This window comes from Tupaia chinensis, unplaced genomic scaffold, assembly GCF_000334495.1.
Source record: "Tupaia chinensis unplaced genomic scaffold, TupChi_1.0 Scaffold000002_1, whole genome shotgun sequence".
Classification (NCBI taxonomy): Eukaryota; Metazoa; Chordata; class Mammalia; order Scandentia; family Tupaiidae; genus Tupaia; species Tupaia belangeri.
The window spans coordinates 1380602-1392757 of record NW_006159428.1 but is presented as its reverse complement, the minus strand read 5'-3'; positions in this window follow the sequence as shown (position 1 = coordinate 1392757).

The following is a 12156-nucleotide window of genomic DNA, read 5'->3' as shown; positions in this document are numbered from 1 at the left end:
CCACGCGGGGTGCGTGTGTGTGCGTGCCCAAGATCCCGAGAGGAGAATGGAGGAGAAGGGATTGCGGCGTGGCCATCCCCTCTTGGGGGGGTGATTTCTCGCTTTCTGTCTCTCTGTCTCTGTCTGGCGAGCGCATGCACCCTATAGTGAAAAACCTCTCAAAAAAAAAAAAAAAGATGCATTTCTTATATCAGAAAATCTCAGGCCACTTACACCAAAGCAATGGAGATGTTGTGTCAGCGAACACTTCCTAGGCTTCCAGCCTGGGAGTGGAGGGATTTTGGAGAAAGGACCACCCTTTTTCCTCCATAGACATCAGCTCGGCAGTGTCTCACCTTCACTTGTGCAAATTCCCTTCCAGGAATCGAAAAGTACACCATGAAAGTTTACATCTCTGGTCAAGGTTCCAGGCTTAGGGACTTGTTGGCTGAGGAAGTACACCCCAACCCTGAAAGGAAAACCTACTCATTCCTTGAACGGGTTCAGGAAAGCACAGCTAGACAGGATTAAAGGGTTGCTGGTATGAAATGGCTGTGTCCACTTTGCAGAGGGGACAATCTGGGGAACTGACAGAGAGAAACAGAAAAGGCGCTGAAATCCCAGACTGACCCAATCTGGACAGTGCCAGATCTACTAATCTTTGATAAATGTCCTCAGATTCAACCTCGGGTGCGACCACACTGGTATACTGACCAAACAGTAGTTTTGCACAGTCATCAAACACCCCAAATAGAGTCATGTGTCCCAGGAGGAGATCATAGGTATTCCATATTCCTCCACGGTACAGGAATTCTGACAAACTCCTCTCCCTCAGATCAGTGAGATCAGAAATTTCTGTGGCGTCAGAAGTAAAATTTAGGTGACAACAGTCCCTTTGATGAGCACAAGTCCAACAATTTCTACAGTATTTTTGAGAGCCTTGAGCCTCACGTAATGCTGAAAGAGCTCCTGGTCACCAATGGAGACAGGAATCTCATCCTTTCAGATAGCCTCCGGAAGACCAAATCCAAGACTCTTACCTCACGGCTGTTATGAGAAAAATCATGCAGTTTTGGGCCCTAAAAGAGAAGGGCTCCTTAAAAACCAATGTCTCCGAAAAATGAGGATACAAGGGGCTGGTCTTTTAGACTCTGAGACCATGATTTTGTCTGCTTCTGAAGAAAACTGAGCCATGAATTTTTCTCTTGATACACCTTAAAGTCCAATACCATTTCTTTGCATTGCTTTTTTTTTTTTTTTTTGGGCAGGCGCTACCACATCCAATACCAGATACCTTTAAAAACCCAAACATCAGGATAATAAATATCCCAGAAGGTGAAGAAACTAATAAGGGTATTGATAATATATTCCATGAAATCCTGGAAGAAAACTTTCCAAACCTAGAGAGGCATTCAAATATCCAGACCCAAGAAATATGAAGGACTCAAAGTGTGGTTGACTACATGAGAGTCCAGCAACATTGCCATTATGACAACTGCTGGTCCCCCATTTCTTAACTTCTAACACTTTCCGAAGAAAAAAACCTGTACTGAACATGTAGCCTGTGTCCAGTAGGTAAGACAGCGCCAGAAAGGTCTCCCTTTCCATTTTCCTTCTCAAAAGCAAGCACGGTCACAAGGAATTATAACTTATCTGAACAAATTTCATTCGCCACGTCCCTCTTATCATTCTTATCCTTCTGCTGTTTGCGTATGTTGAAATTATTTTGTAGTCAGAAGAGGCACCGGCAGTTAGCGTAATGACTATGTCACTGGACTCCCATGTAGTCGACTGCGGTTTGAGTCCCGGACCTGGTGGCTTAAATTCACGCCGGGCGCATGTGCGTGCATGCCCAAGATCACGAGAGGAGAATGTAGTCAAGTGAGTGTGCCCCAATACTTAGAAATATAGAGTGTTTCTCATCCCTGTCTCTGCTCATTCTGGAACCTTCATATTCAAAGGCTCTGAGCTGCAGAGCTCTTTCAACACCCCCTACCCAGGTATATGCCCTCCGGTTATCCAAAGCCTCATCCAAAGAAGTTCTGTCTGGCCTTTGACAAAGATCTGACTTTTGACCTGTGTGTCATCTGGAGTTTTCATTTTCCATAAATATTGAGACAGGGGTTAGACCCTATTTACAGGAAGGTAGGACAAGAGTTCCCCCCAAAAGAAAGCCACCCTGCTGGGTGGGTCCAGCCAATTCTTCTCCTCCCACAGCCACCTTTTTCCTTTGCCCTAAGACATGCAGATCTGTTTCTTAAAGAATTCTTGGCCCTTTGCAATGGGACTTATTTAGTAAAAACAAGCGGGTCAGAAGGACATAATCCAGGGCAATAGACAATGCTAAAGCGTTACCTCAGAGACTGGGCCAGCCACATTTCAATGGTGGGTCTATCCCTTACTCTGGGATGAATTTCAAGATATGGATCACCACGCCTTCAAAGTTAATTGAGATAATGACCTTTTCCAACTTAACAGCCTTTGATCAAAACAGTCTGCAATTAGCCGTCATTACTACTTAGGGTCTTGTGGCTATGAGGCCATCCAGAGATATGGCATAGCCTATAGGACATGTGATCTCCTACCATGAGAAGAATGCATGCACACATCCCTCCCCACTGGGATGTAAACCTGGAACTCAAACCACACAATGACACCTCATTTTAGGATCCCTCCTTTCTTCTTAGAGCTCTGATCTTCCTCCACCTTCTTCAAGAAACTGTCTGTTTACTATTCCTCTATATTTCCATGTCTCTAATTCTTCCTGAGCATGAGGCAAGAACTTGTGTCCTGCTGTGGGAAACAGTGCTTATGTTTTTGCAAGGCCTGATCACTCCTGCACCCCCCATGTCCCGGCATCCACAATACAAACGTACGCGCACAGAAATCATAATGTTGTGTGTTATGATCCCTCTGGTGACTGCATGGGTTTGTCTGCTTTGGGAAACAAATCTTACTACACATTCAGGAGCTGTCTACTTTTCTCACTTTCCTTCTCACTGTATCTCACTGTCTCTCTGTCTCTCTCCAGTAAGCACACATGGTCTATGGAGGGGAAAAAAGAAAGGGGAAAAAAAAGACTAAACAGACCAGTAATACGAAAGGAGATTGAATCAGTAATCAAAAACTTTCCGACAACTAGTCAGCCCCATAAAACAGTGGCTAAGCACGACATGAGGAAGCCAGATCCACAGGGCTGGCCAGAGTTTGAGTCGCAGCCTTGGTGGCTTGAAAAACATGCCAGGTGCATGCACACATGCCTACGATCCTAACAGGATGGAAAATTGGAGGGAAAAATTTGCTTTTAATCAAGTCTTATTGTTGCGATGGAGAGGAGAGTGCTCTCTCTCTCTGTCTCTCTCTCCTCTTTCTCTCTTTCATACACATACATTCACACACACACACACATATGCATGTGCACTTTTGCACTCCCTGGTATTAAGAAGAAGAGAAGAGAAAAAACAACTTTCTGACAAAGAAATACCCAAGACCATAAAGCATCATAGCTTAATCCTACCAAAACTTCAAAGAAAAATTAATACTAGTTCTTCATAAACTCTTCCCCAAAAAAAGAAGAAAATGGAATGTTTCTAAACTTATTTGAGCCAAATATCGCCCTTATTTCAATATCAGACAAAGGACACCACAAGAAAATAAACTATATCCCTCATGAACGTAGATACAAAAATTATTGGGACCAGCAGTTAGTGTAATGGCTATGTCACTGAACTCCCATGTAGCTGACCGCGATTCGAGTCCCAGACCCAGTGGCTTAAACTCACGCCAGACACGTGTGCGTCTGTGCCCAAGATCCCGAGAGGAGAATGGAGGAGAAGGGATTGCAGCATGCCATTCCCCCTGGGGGGTAATTTCTCATTAATCAAGTCTTATTGTTGAGATGGAGAGGAGAGTGCTCTCTCTCTCTGTCTCTCTCTCCTCTTTCTTTCATACACATACCTTCACACACACACACATATGCATGTGCACTTTTGCACTCCCTGGTATTAAGAAGAAGAGAAGAGAAAAAACAACTTTCTGACAAAGAAATACCCAAGACCATAAAGCATCATAGCTTAATCCTACCAAAACTTCAAAGAAAAATTAATACTAGTTCTTCATAAACTCTTCCCCCAAAAAAGAAGAAAATGGAATGTTTCTAAACTTATTTGAGCCAAATATCACCCTTATTTCAATATCAGACAAAGGACACGACACGAAAATAAACTATATCCCTCATGAACGTAGATACAAAAATTATTGGGACCAGCAGTTAGTGTAATGGCTATGTCACTGAACTCCCATGTAGCTGACCGCGATTCGAGTCCCAGACCCAGTGGCTTAAACTCACGCCAGACACGTGTGCGTGTGTGCCCAAGATCCCGAGAGGAGAATGGAGGAGAAGGGATTGCAGCATGGCCATTCCCCCTGGGGGGTAATTTCTCACTTTCTGTCTCTCTGTCTCTCTGTCTTTCTGGTGAGCACACACACCTTATAGCAAAAACCTCTCAAAAAAAAAAATTCTTGGTAAAGTACTAACAAATGAAAGTCAACAGAACATTAAAAGGATATACACCAGGACTAGATGGTGGCGCCGCAGTAATACAGCTATTCCCACATGAGAAAGGTGCTAGGCTCATTTCCTGGGTCTTCCCAGGCACGTTGGGTACACACGTGCACAACTGTGACCCAGGCTGGCTGAGTCTGGAAGTGGGTTGGCGTGAGGACACTGCTGCAGGTGCTTTGTCCATTCCCTTCCTCCCCCCTAAAAGTGAATGGATAAACTTTAAAACAACAACAAAATAAAGGATCATACACCATGACCAACTGGAATTTATCCTTGGGGTCAAGGATAGTTCAGCAAACACAAATCGAGCAAGTGATATACCATATTAACCAAATGAAAGGGAAGAAAACTCCACATTATCTTCTTAGTAGATGCTGAAAAATCATTTGACAAAGTTCAACATTCAATTATGATTAAAACTCTCAACAAAATAGAAATAGGAGAAACTTAGCTCAACACAATAAAGGCTATATGTGGAAAATCTACACTTACACTATTCTGAGGGTCCTAAGTGGAGTTATTAGATAGAAAAAAAAATTAAAAGCATGTTAGGAAAAAAAATGATTCAGGGACACTTGTTAAAGCACAGTAAGAAAGACTTTATTCAGTATTATTGCGATAGTTATGGGGGTCTCTGCAATAAAGTCTTACAGTGGAGGAGAGGTATTGAGCTCCACATTGAATACAGACTTGGAAAGAGGGACTATATGAGCAAAAAACAGTGTGGGAGTTAGCAGATAAGCAGTTTCTAAGACACATCAAGAGGAAAGAAGGAGTCTAGCTAAATTGGCATAACAATTCTTGCTAAAGACAGGCCATGGCATTCAGACCAGGAGGGGTGGTGAGCTGAGGATCCTGCTCAGAGAACAAGAATGGTCAGATACCAAAGATAAGGTCAAGAGGAAGAGGGTTCTTGATAAATTGACTTAGTAGGATTTTTGTTGAAACTGGATTTTAGAAGGAAGTACATAGATGGGCCAAGCAGACAATTCAGAAAACTAACATTTGGTCAAATAAAAAAACTTTGTCCAAGCTGGAAAGTAACAAGTAACATCATCTTTGTTTGCATATAATCATATATATATATATATATATACCCACATCACAAGCCAAAAGAAAAAAAAGAAAACATTAAGGACAATCCGTGGCATAACAGGCAAGGTGGTTAGATTCCACATGGGCAACTGTGCAGTTTGAGTTCCAGACATAGTGGCCTTGAAAACATGCCAGACACATGTGCATGCAGACCTAAAGTCCCAAGAGGAGAATGGAGGAGCAGGGATTACTGTGTGGTAATCCTCCCTGAGTGGATTTCTCATTTTCCATCTCTCTCTCTCTCTATCTATCTATCTCTATCTCTCCCTGGTGGGTACAAACACCCTATAGCAATTTTTTTTAATTATTAAAAAATTCCATTTATCATAGCAACAAAATATAAAAAAAAAAATACTTAGAAATAAACTTAACCAAAGAGAAAACTCACACACTGAAAATAATAAAACATTAATGAAGGAAATTAAAGAAGATATATAATAATGGAAAGATATCCTGTGTTCATGGATTAGAAGAATCAATTTTGTGAAAATGTTCACATTACCCAAAGTGATCTACAGATTCAATACAATTCATATAAAAATTCCAATGTTATTTTTTTACAAAAATAGAAAAAGCAACCATAAAATTCATATGAAATTTTAAGAGAACCTGCAGAGCCAACTCAATCTCTTCTAAGAAGAAAGCAAGAATTATTATACTTCCTGACTTCATTAACCAAAACTCTATGGTTATGACATAAAAAACAAGTACATGGACCAAGGGAACAGTTTGAAAGTTCAGAAATATGTTCATCACTTTACAGGCAATTAATTTTAAACACCCAATGAAAAAAGAATTGTCTCTTCAATAAATGGTGTTGGGAAACTAGATAGCAACATACAAAAATCAAACTGGATTCCTATCCCAAACCATAAAAAAAAAATCAATTTAAAATGAATTGAACTCTTTTTTTTTTTTTTTTTTTTTTAGAGAGAGAGATTTTTGCTGTAGGGTGTAGGTGCTCACCAGAGAGAAGAAAGCAAGAAATAACCCCCCGGGTGGATGGCCATCCTGCAATCCCTTCTCTAATCTGCTCTCAGGATTTTGGACACACATAAACCCACTGCCCATGTGAATTTGAAGCTGCCATTGACTACATGGGAGTCTAGCAATGTAACCATTGCACCCTCTGCTGGTCCCTTGAACTCTTTAAGGTAATACCAAAAGTTCTACAATGATTAGGAGGGGAAAAAAAAAAAAAAAAACGAAGAAGAAATGCTTCTTGGCATTGGTCTGGGCAGTGATTTGTTGGATATAAGACAAAATGCACAAGCAAAAATAGACAAATAAGGGCCAGCCCATGGTAGTATCTAAGGTGACTAGACCACATAACTAACTGTACTAACTGTACTGTTTCAGTTCTGAAGCCTGCAGTTTGAGAAATACACTGGGTCTCTTTACATACATGCCTAAAATCCCAAAAGGAGGAAGAAGTGGAAAAGAGATTCTGGCATGACCATTTCCCATGAGAGGTATCTAAAATGACTAGACCACATAGCTAATTGTACTGTTTCAGTTCTGAAGCCTGTAGTTTGAGAAATACGCTGAGTCTATTTATAAACATGCCCAAAATCCCCAAAGGAGAGAGAAGTGGAAAAGGGATTCTGGCATGACCATTTCCCATGAGAGGTACTTTCTCATTTTTTCTCTCTTTCTATCTCTCTCTTTCTCTCTCTGTTGAACACATGAATCCTCTGGCTAAATTAAAACCATATATAGACAAAACAAAAACAAAAAACAAACAAAAAGAGAAATACAGAGGGGACCAGCAGTTAGCATAATGGCTATGTCACTGAACTCCTATGTAGCTGACCGCGGCGGTCTGAGTCCCGGACCTGGTGGCTTAAACTCACACTGGGTGCGTGTGCGTGCGTGCCCAAGATCCCAAGAGGAGAATAGAGGAGGGATTATTGCAGGGTGGCCATCCACCCAGGGGGTGATTTCTCGCTTTCTGTCTCTCTGTCTCTTTCTGTCTTTCTGGTGAGCGTACACGCCCTATAGCAAAAACCTCTCAAAAAAAAAAAAAAGAAAAAGAAAAAAGGAGAAATATAGAGACAAATGTGGTTGCCTCAAACTAAAAAGTGTCTGCATAGCAATGGAATCAACAAAATGAAGGGCTGAAGGGCAACCTATGAACTAAGAGAAAATATTTCTGTGTTATGCAGCTAATAAAACATTACTATAGAAAATGCATAAGGAACATGGGACTGGCAGGTGGTGGGGTGGTTGGGGACGCTGGACACCCACATAGCCAACTATGGTTCAAGTTCCAAACCTGGTGACTTGCTTTCTCACTTTTCTTATATATATATATATATATGGCACATGCACTCACCAGAAAGAGAGATAGAAAGCAAGAAATCATCCCCCAGGGGGAATGGCCATGCAGCAATCCCTTCCCCTCCATTCTTCTCTCAGGATTTTGGGCACACACGCACATGAGCCCGGCGTGAGTTTTAAGCCACCAAGTCCAGGATTCAAACAGCAGCCGACTACATGGAAGCCCAGTGACATGGCCATTATGCCAACTACTGGTTCCAATAATAATATAACCTTAAAATGAGCAAAGGACTTGAATAGATGCATCTCCAAAGAAGACATAAAAATAGTCAACAGGAACTATATGAAAATGTGTTCAATATCACTAATTATTTTATTTTTTTTGGAGAGATTTTCGCTATAGGGCGCGTGTGCTCACCAGACAGACAGAGAGAGACAGAGAGACAGAAAGTGAGAAATCACCCCCCAAGAGAGATGGCCATGCCACAATCCCTTCTCTTCTACTCCTTCTCTTCTACTCTCCTCTTGGGATTTAGGGCATGCATGCGCATGTGCCCAGCATGAGTTTCAAGCCTCCAGGTCTAGGACTCTAACTGTTGAACAACTATGTGGGAGTCCAGTGACATAGCCATTATGCTGACTGCTGGTTCCCGTCAATATCACTAATCATTAAATGCCATTTAATGTGTTTTTAATTTAATTTTAAATGCACAGTAAAACCATAGTAAGATAGCACCTCACACTTGTTAGGGTGGCTATTATCAAAATGACCAAAGACAGTAAGTCTTGGCAAGGATGTGGAGAAAAGGAAATCCTTGTATATTGTTGGTGGGAATATAAATTGGTACATCCATTATGAAAAACAGTATAGAGGTTTCACAAAAAAACTGAAAATAGAACTACATTGTGATCCAGCAATCCCACTTCTGGGCATATATCCAAAGTACATAAAATTAGTATGTTGAGATAACTGCAGTTCATGTTTATTGCACAATTACTCACAAAAGCCAAGATATAGAATCAACCTAAGTGCTCCACAAAGGATGAATAGTTAAACAAATTACAGTAAATATACACAATATAATCCTAAAACCTTAAAAACGTATAAAAGCTTGATATTGGGGACAATATAAATGAGTCTGGAAGTATTATGCTAACAGAAATGAGCCAGGCACAGAAAGAAAAATATGTGGTCTCACCTGTGTGTGGAATCTAAAAACAGGTCAAATGCATAGAAGCAGGAAGTGTGAGATGGCTGGAGGTTGCCAGTGGCAAAGCAGAGAAACAGAGGTCCAGGGGCCCAGATTTTAGTTATGCAAGAAGAATTTCTGAAGATCTTAATATGCCAATGTAAATAGTTAACAACACTGTATTTTGTGCTTGAAATTTGCTAACAAAGTAGTTTTAAGTGTCCTCACCGCACACAGAAAAAGAATCAATCATTTGGAAAAGAAATTTAAAAAAAAAATTGCTAGAGGGTGCATGTGCTCACCAGACAGAGACAGAAAGCAAAAATGTACCCTCCTCAATTCCTTCTCTTCCACTCTCCTCTTGGGATTTTGAACATATATACACATGCAACCAGCATGAGTTTTAATCCTCCAGGTCCAGGACTTACACCATGGGTGGCTGAGAATCCAGATCATTATGTCACCTGCTGGTCCCAATTTGGAAAAAAATTTTTTTTAATTTAAAGACAAAAGATTTTGTTGGGCCAGCCTGTGGTGTGGTAGGACCAGTCTGTGATATGATAATTGGGGCAGATATTTTCCACATGGCTCACTGCAAGCTTGAGTCCCAGACCTGCTGGCTTGAGAAACATTCTGGGCGCATGTGCATGTATGCCCAGAATGCCAAAAAGAAGGGAGCAGAAGGGATTGCTCAGAATCCCACAATGAGGAAGAAGTTGAGAAGGGATTACAACGTGACCATTCCCTATGGTGGGTATTCTCTCTCTCTCTTTCTCTCTCTCTCACAACCATACATGCCTTCTAGCAAAACTAACAAAAAATAATAATAATAATAAAGACAAGGGACAAGGTACTTTGTTGAAAGCTTAACAACAAAAAAATAATAAAAAAGACAAGGGACAAGGTACTTTGTTGAAAGCTAGTTTGTAATCTTAGGTATTGTATCCATTATTACATATTCAGTAATAATATTCATTAGGTCCAAATAACTTTCTTTTGCCTTTGTTTAATAAGAATGCCATTTCATTTTTTCCAATTTAGAAAGAAGCTAAAATTAACACTGCCACTGCAAAGCAAACCAAACTATTGTGGGGATTACAAATGCTCCTCTGATCCAGTGTGCTACTGTAGATCTGGATGCCTCAGTTTTGTGACTGAAGAAACCATGAGGCAAAAAAATATTGCAAGAAGATGGTGTAATGGGTACGTCACTGGTCTCCCAGTTAGTCTACAGCAACTTGACTCCCAGACCCTTAGACTTAAAACTCATGCACGTGTGCATGCATACACAAAATCCCAAGAGGAGAATGGAGGAGAAGGGATTGTAGTGTGGCCATTCCCCTCTTGAGGGTGATTTCTCGCTTCTGTCTCTCTATTTCTCTCTGTCTCTCCAGTGAGCACACACAACCTATAGCAAAAATCTCTCAAAATAAATAAAAAAAAAAAATAAAAAAATAAAGAATTCCAAAAATGTACTAGCAGGAAGAAAGAAGAAGAAGGAGAAGGAGAAGGAGAAGAAGAAGAAGAAAAGAAGAAGAAGAAGAAATCTATGCAGTCTTCTTGGAAGACTCCTTAGGCTTAGGTTTATTATCTCTCATTGTAGTATTCTAGCAGCATAATGAACTCTTTTCCTTTCATTCATTTAATATCAAAGCTTCTGTTATCCAGATATTAAATGAGCTCAGTGATTTTTTAGTAGATTATTCTCAGACCTTTAGCATCAGGCTACTTCTCAGTAATGAAGAAAAGTGATTTCTTACTTCAGAGTGCTTTATGTACCTCACACACAGACTCTTATTAACAAAGCCACGTGAAGCACATAACTCTGAAGGCAAACATTGTGCAAAAATTTATCCCACAAGAACAAATCTCAAAACCTGCGTTTCTGACCAGCTTCTGATTATTTTTGTGCCATAAACTGCCAGTATTTAGTTTTCAATCAGGTAAATTTAAGGCTATGCTTTTGAGCATAAACATGAAGTTTTCTGTTCCTGCGTATTTCCATGACTTGGTCTAAAAACTTTTTTAAAACTCAGCAGTTTACTCATTGCATAAGAAATATGCATGTGTGTGTGTGTGCATTTGTGTTTATGTATACAAAAGCTAACAGTTGTAATACTTAACCGTTCTGTAGCAAACTTATTTTTAAAGCATTTTGTATAAAGTAGAAAGCACTAAGTTTGTGTCTAAACGAGATGGAAAAATCTTGGCAATGACTCAAAAGTCTTTTTGCATTCCCTTGACTGACTAACTTGCATTCTTCCCTTTGGAGCTTATTATTCTGGCAACATAAAAGACATATTACTAGTATCTGTTTCAAATGTCCAGACAAATAAAAAGTCTGACAAATTGGCACTTTGGATAATGTCTTCAAATGGTATGTTTCCCTTTTGAGGTCTGTCCATTTCTGGGTATCCTTTTGTTTCTCCCTTCCTTCCTTCCTTCCTTCCTTCGTTCCTTCCTTCCTTCCATCCTTCTTTCCTTCCTTCCTTCCTTTCTTTCTTTTTTATATTGCCATAGGGTGCCTGAGCTCTCCAGATAAGAGAGAGAGCATGAGAGAGGAAAAGTGAGAAATTACCCTCCAGGAGAATGGCCATGCCATTATCCCTTCTCCATTCTCATTTTGGGATTTGGGATCCAAACACAAATACACATCCCAGGTGTGTTTTTCATGCCACTGGGTCCAGGATTCGAACTGCTCAGTAGGCCATGTGGGATCTAATTGCCTTAACTTCTGCACCACCTGCTGGCCTCTGGGTGTCCTTTTTTAAGTACACAGAAGAAGATAGTACACATATCACAATGAAAATTCCATATGCAATGAAAAGTGTATGAAAGTTTAAGACAGCTTAACTGAATGAAAACTTTAGACATCCCAGTGAAAAATCCTTTGTCAGTCTATATTTTTTGTTCTTAGAACAATGTCTTCCTTTTGGAATCAAGAGATTTTTAACTCTAATCTTCATGTAAATAAAATATTCAGAGTTTGAAATGTCAAATAGCTCTGGGAAATTAACAAAACAAGAGTTTCTGCTAATGCCTCTCTTT